At 51.5% G+C, this 6,938-nt stretch overlaps 1 non-coding gene across 1 annotated transcript; it reads right to left on the bottom strand.

The window, feature by feature from the left end:
- Positions 1 to 4,605: 4,605 nt before the first annotated feature.
- Positions 4,606 to 4,677, bottom strand: TRNAC-GCA. The gene has a single exon. It is a non-coding gene; the product is annotated as a tRNA-Cys (tRNA).
- Positions 4,678 to 6,938: the final 2,261 nt, after the last annotated feature.

The raw sequence follows: 6,938 nt of genomic DNA, 5'->3' as shown, positions 1-6,938 counted from the left end.
GGGGCTCCCCATAAGCAGGAGCGTAGCTGGGGGGAGCAGGGGGGGGGCTGCCGCTCCCCCACTGAGCACATTCCCCCAAAGTGGCGCCTTAGTAGGAATTTGGAATAAGGTGGAAAGATCTGGATTTCTCCCCTGCCTCCATCCCCCCCATGCAGAGAGCGGCACTGCTGATTGGCCGCCGGGGCCTGATTGAGCTGCTCCCATTGGGCCTCCAGCAGCCAGACCCCCCCTTGCACACACATCCACGCTGCCTCAGCACGCTGCGCGGGAGGGGCTGTGTGCTGGCACGTGTTTAACGTTGGCTCCAGAGGCAGCCAGCGGCTCGAGCTGCCGGGTGGTAAGAGGAGTCCTGGGGGGCAGTCAGGGAGCAGGGGGAGGGTTGGAGGGTTCGGGGGGGACTTTCTGGGGGCTGGGGCAGACAGGGAGCGGGGGGGGGGGGTTAGATGGGAGGATGTCTGGGCCTCTGTCCAACAGCAAAACACAAGCATAGAAAAGCAGCCGTTAGCGAGAAGTGCTATCAGCTGGCCCGGGCAGCCTGCACGGCCCCCGGCCCGCTTGCCTGAGCTGTATTGTTAATGCATTTTAGTTGGAAGATGCAGCCTGAGTGATGTAAAGGCCCCAAACGTGGCTGAAAGAGCTGGGACAGTTGCAAGCTTTCTCTGCTGGGCTTTTCATCGGGGTCATACAATGCAAACCTGCTTGAGGCTCCGCACAAGAGAGGTTTCTTGAGGCCGTCCATGCAGCTCACAGCTTAAGCTCTTCTAAGCTTGCGGCCCTGGCACAAAAGGATTTGGGAGCAGTTAACAATTCTGTGTGGTTAAGAGATTTTCAATTTCCTGGGCCCTGATTTCCCAATGCCACAGGGCCCCACAAGGGGAGACTGAGTGGTGTAGCCCGGCTTGTCCCTCTGCAAGCCCTTCCCTGCTTCTTGCCCTTGTGTTTGCAAGGGGCTCATTAACATGCTGCATCCGAACGCGCTCTCCTACCAGAGACACTGCCTCCGGGCTTCTCCTCCTGCCTCACTTTCTCCTTCTCTCCCTCTCTGTGGTTTTTCCTCCATGCCCCGTCCCTGGTCTCTGCTACCTCTCCACCCCATGCGCTGTTATTGTGCACGTCTCTGCCTCTCTTGTTTATGGGCCCTGTGCTGGGATGGCAGAGGCAGGGCTATTGTTGTGTTCTCTGCTGGGTCTGTTGGGATCTGACTCTAAAATCTAACGCTCCCTTTGCTAGCAGGAATCCCTCCGCCTGCTCGCAAGCGGCTTCTGGCTACACACTAGAGCCAGGTGCTAGGGCTTGAAAAAGCAGCTAGCCCTTGTTACCCTCAATGGCAGGAAGCGGTGCCGTGGTCCCTGCCCCGCCCCCCCCACTTTGGATTACGGGGTTGTGTCTTGGTGTATCATTGGGGGTCCTGTCAGGGGGCGGGGAGTGGTAGGATAGGTGTGGGAGTCATGGCTGTCTGTCTGGGGGCAGGGGTGATGGATAAGGGTCGGGGCATGTCAGGGGACAGGTGGGGTTCCGTCTCCTAGGGGAGGCAGTTAGGGCCAGAGTCCCAGGATCGGGGGGGCAGTCAGGGGACAAGGATGTGGGGGGGGTGTTGGGGGCTCTGAAGGGGGCTGAATGTGGGAGGGAGCGGATGTAATTAGATTAATTTGATATGTTGGGTGGTGCCTTTTTTTATGTGTTCGCTTCCCCTCATGTGAGACCCTGGCTACGCCGCTGCCCAAGGGAATTCCAGTATTCTACAGGTTTGCAACTTTTTTGTCTGGAAGGGGCCCCCGAAATTGCTTTGCCCCAGGCCCCCAGAATCCTGTGGGCGGCCCTGGAATAATATCGAGTTTTTGCTCAGCGGGAGAGCGAGGGCGTAGTGGGGAGGTGATCCTGGAAGCAGGGGAGTTGGACAGTGTGGGGAGGTATCAGTGGGGTAAGCCGTGCTTTAGTCTGGTTCTGTAGAGAGCAGCCAAAGAATCCTGTGGCACATTATAGACTAACAGACGTTTTGCTGCATGAGCTTTCGTGGGTGATTACCCACTTCTTCAGATGCAAGTGGTGGAATCATTTTCCAGTCCCCTAGGGCAGGTATTATATTAGCATGCAAGAAGAAAGCTAGAGATAACGAGGTTAGATCTATCAGGGTTGGATGAGGCCCTGTTATAGCTGTTGTGGTGTGATAAACCATGGGAGGAGAATACTGGTTCTGTTTTTGGCAAGCCATTCCCCCACCAGGTCTTTGTTTAGTCCTGAGCTGATGGTGTCAAATTTGCAGATGAACTGGAGCTCAGCAGTTTCTCTTTGAAGTCTGGTCCTAAAGTTTTTTTGCTGTAGGATGGCCCCCTTAAAATCCGCTATTGGTGTGGCCAAGGTGGTTGAAGTGTTCTCCTTCAGGTTTTTGTATTTTGCCCATTTCCTAATGTCTGATTTGTGTCCATTTATCCTTTTCCTTAGAGACTGTCCAGTTTGGCCGATGTACATTAGCAGTGGGGGCAGTGCTGGCATCATGGATGGCATATATTACTTCTGGTGGAAGTGGCAGGTGAAGGAACCGGTGATGTTGTGGCTGATCTGGTTTGGTCCTGTGATGGTGTTGCTGGTGTAGATATGTGGGCCAGAAGTTGGCATCGATTTTGTTGCATGGATTGGTTCCTGAGCATAGAGTTACTATGGTGCGAGTGTGCAGTTGCTGGTGAGAATATGCTTCAGGTTGGCAGGTTGTCTGTGGGCGAGGACTGGGATCTGCCACCCAAGGCCTGTGAAAGTGTGGGATCATTGTCCAGGTTGGGTTGTAGACGACCTGATGATTGCGTTGTAGGGGTTTTAGCTGGGGACTGTATGTGATGGGGGGGGCCACAAGTGGAGTCCTGTTGGTTTTCTTTCTTGGGTTTGTCTTCCAGTAGGAGGCTTCTGGGTTAAACGTCTGCCTCTGTTTGATCTGTTTCCTTATTTCCTCCGTGTGGGTACTGTAGTCTTGGAGAATTGCTTGGTGGAGATTTTCTAGGTGTTGGTCTCTGTCTACGGGGTTAGTTGCAGATTACGGTTGGTACCTCATTGCTTGGCTGTAGACAATGGATCTTGTGGTGTGTCCGGGATGGAAGCTGGAGGCATGAAGGTAGCCATAGCGGTCGGTAGGTTTTCGGTATTAGGGTGGTGTTGATGTGACCTTCACTTTATTTGCACCGTAGTGTCTAGGAAGTGGACCTCCTGTGTAGATTGGTCCAGGGATGAGGTTGATGGAGGGGTGGAAGCTGTTTGATATCGTGGTGGAATTTTTCCAGAGTCTCCTTCCCATGGGTCCAGATGATGAATGATGTCATCGATGTAGCGTAGGTAGAGAAAGGGGCGTGAGTGGAACGGGAGATGAGGAAGCGTTGTTCCAGGTTGGCCATAAAAATATTGGCATATTGTGGGGCCATGCGGGTGCCCATAGAGTGCCACTGATCTGGAGATTTATATTGTCATTATATTTGAAATAGTTGTGTGTGAGGATAAAGGCACAGAGCTCAGCAACCTGTTGTGCTGTGGCATCATCAGGGATACTGTTCCTGACAGCTTGTTTATTCCATCAGTGTGTGGGATGTTTGTGTAGAGAGCCTCTACATACATGGAGTGGCTAGGATGGTGTTTTCTGGATAGTCACCAATGCATTGTAGTTTCCTCACGAATATCAGTGGTGTCACGGAGATAGCTGGGAGTGCTGGTAACATATGAGTCTGAGTAGAGAGTAGAGAGAAACTGCTGAGCTCCAAGTTCATCTGCAAATTTGATACCATCAGGCTCAGGACCCTAAACAAAGACTGTGAATGGCTTGCCAATTACAGAACAAGTTTCTCCTCCCTTGGTTTTTCACACTCTCAGCTGCTGTGAACAGGGGGCCTCATCCTCCCCTGATTGATCTAACCTCGTTATCTCTAGCTTGCTTCTTGCAGTTGCTTATTATATACACAACCTGCCCCTGAAATTTCCACTGTGCTTGCATCCGGAAGAGAAGTGGGTAATTTCACCCACGAAAGCTCATGCTGCAAAACGTCTGTTAGTCTATAAGGTGCCACAGGATTCTTTGCTGCTTCTACTGAACCAGACTAACACGGCTACCCCTCTGATACTATTCTAGACATGGGCATGGTGACCTTCCTGAGGATCTTGACAGCTTTAGCCAGCTTCTTGGTGGCTGTTTTCCTGCTCACAAGCACTGTCGTCTTATCATGCCTTGTCCTGGGGGTCCAGCAGCTGGTTGAATGTGAAGGAGCCAAAGTGCTGGTGACTTTAGCCCGCACCAAGTGGCCTTTGCTCATCAGACTCCTGAACCCCAACTGGATGTGGTTCTTGTTCTTCTGCACAGCACAGCCCTGGAGAGGAGGGATCTACAAATGTACGTTCATATGATCCCTTTGTATAATTGATGAAAACATAAACTAGACACTTAGAGGCTTGGAACTGATTTCAGCTGATGGACAGGTTTGCTAGGTTTTTATGCTTTTGGACAGTGAAATGTTGAGTGTCACATTCATTTCAAGCATTCCCGTATAGTGGAGCTCCTGAACATAATGGAGAATGGACATGAAAATGTTTTCTCTTTTTAAAAAAACAACAACAAAGAATAAGAGGCTTATTAGAGAGCACTTGGATTTGAAGCAAGGACCACTTGATCTGCAGTCAAACACTCTACCACTGAGCTATACCCCCCTGAGAGCAGATACTTTCCCCATTGTAGCTGAAGCACATCAGTGATTCCAATAGCAGGGGCAGCTTCTCTCTGGGGCACAGAGATTTTTCGGGGAGTTGGTGGCTCCTTTCTTTCCTCACCCTGGAGTAAACTCAGCTTTTTACTCCATGATACATGTTTTATGGACTAACAACAGCAGCTTGAAGAAAGAGGAGAGTGAATATCTCACTCTCAGGGCTGAAGGTGGCCACGTCCCCTCTGTCTGACCGTTGCCATTGCAGGAGAGAAGGTTTCAATGGAGTTGAATGCCCTGACTCAGACTAGGAGACACAGAAAGGTTTTGCTGTTCTTTGAACAGCAAAGGAAATTGTGTCTGTATGTGAAACTGAGGAGGGACATGAAATGCCCACAGGGTGGCGCAATGCCCTAAGCTAAGGCAGGAGGGGGAAGGAATGGGGCTGAGGAATGAGTGAAAGTGGACTCACCTGGGATTGAAATGACATTTGTTTGTGTCGGGCAGTGAGAAATGTGACATTAATTCAGATGCAGGGTTGAAGCTTCTTTAGCTGCTTGTAGAACTTGAACTTGATTTCCCAGAAGGGAGAAAGGGAAAGTCTGGGGCCGCCTTTAGTCCCTGGCTGGAGTAGTGTATGAAAAAGGCTCCAGAGACGCAGCTGGCAATTACAGGCCACTGAGGCTAACGTCAGTACCAGGCACATTGGGTGGAAGTGTAGAGCCCAAGGATTAGACACATCGGTGAACGGACTTTGCTGGGTGTAGCGGGGGGTTACCTGCTCCTGCCCTGCGGGGGCTTGAAGCAGCCCAGGAGAGGGCTGGGGCTGGGGCAAGAAGCCTGGGCTGATTGGGGGAAGCAGGCTCAGCTGGGGCTATGCCCCAGTCAGGCCCAGCTGGCCCCTATAAGAGGTTGTGAGCCAGGAGCCCAGTCAGTCTCACCTCTGCTTGTAGCGAGAGAAGGGCCTGGCTGCAGGGACCCAAGCAAGACACCTAGAGTGGGAGCAGGGCTGGGGAAGGGCCAGAGGAGCTTGGAGCTCTGGCCTGGAAAGCCCCAGGCTGCAGGCCTGGGACTATAGGCTGCATAGGTGCAGGGCTGCAAGGGGGCAGCCCAGGGGGAAGCAGAGGTGGCAGGTCCAAACCCCTTTGCCTGTGATGAGTGGCTCACACTGCAGTCTGCCCCAGTGACCAGGGGCTGGATGGAGACTGGGCAGTAGCCAAGACTGAGGTGAAGTGGGGATAGTGGGTGGGGGTTCCCCTGGGAGCGGGAGACCCAGAAACTGGGGGGGGTACTGCCAGGGGGTACTGCCAGGATAAAAGGGGCACCGGGGTCCTGGGAGGGACCGGGGACCAGCTGCGGTAAGGTAGATCACCGGCCTGCAAAGGGTGCTCTGACGGCTGTGAGAGCTAATTCCCAAGATGACCAGCAGGAGGCGCCGCCAGGTGAGTCTGCCCCCGCTTACATTGGGGAAGAATGAACATCCTTTTTGTAAAGGAAAATCATGCCTCACGAATCTACTATAATTCTTTGAGGGAGTCAACAAGCATGTGGAATAAAGGTGATCCCGTGGATACAGTATACTTAGATTTTCAGATAAACCTTTGACAAGGTCTCTCCCCAAAGGCTCTGAAGCAAAATGGGATAAGATGGAAGGTTCCTCTCTGGGATAGGTAACTGTTTCAAAGGCAAGAAAGAAAAGGTCTGATTTTCAGAATGGAGAGAGGTAAATAGTGGTGTCCCCCTGGGGTCTGTACTGGGACCAGCACTGTTCAACATACTCCTGAGTGATCTGGAAAAAGGGGTAAACAGTGAGGTGGCAACATTTGCAGATGATACAAACCAACCCAAGTTAGTTACGTCCAAAAGAGAGTGCAAAGTGTGACAAAGGGATCTCACCAAACTGAGTGACTGGGCAGCAAAAAGGCAGATGAAATTCAATGTGGATCAATCCAAAGTAATGCACATGGGAAAACATGATCCCAATTCTACATCTAAACTGATGGGGTCTAAATTAGCTCTTACAACTTAAGAAAGAGATCTTGGCGTCACTGTGGATACTTCTCTGAAAACATCTACTCAATGTGCATCGGCAGTCAAAAAAGCGAACAGAATGGTGGGAAGTCATTAGGAAAGGGATGGCTAGCAAGACAGAAATATAATATTGCCTGTGTATAAATGTGTGGTATGCCCACATCTTGAATACTGGAGCTGGTCCCCCATCTCAAAAAGATATATCGGAATTGGGAAAGGTACAGAAAAGGGCAACCA

The sequence above is a fragment of the Mauremys mutica genome, chromosome 26 (genome assembly GCF_020497125.1).
Source record: "Mauremys mutica isolate MM-2020 ecotype Southern chromosome 26, ASM2049712v1, whole genome shotgun sequence".
Taxonomy (NCBI): Eukaryota; Metazoa; Chordata; order Testudines; family Geoemydidae; genus Mauremys; species Mauremys mutica.
Note: the sequence above shows the minus strand (reverse complement) of the source record. Positions and strands in the feature narration are given on the sequence as shown.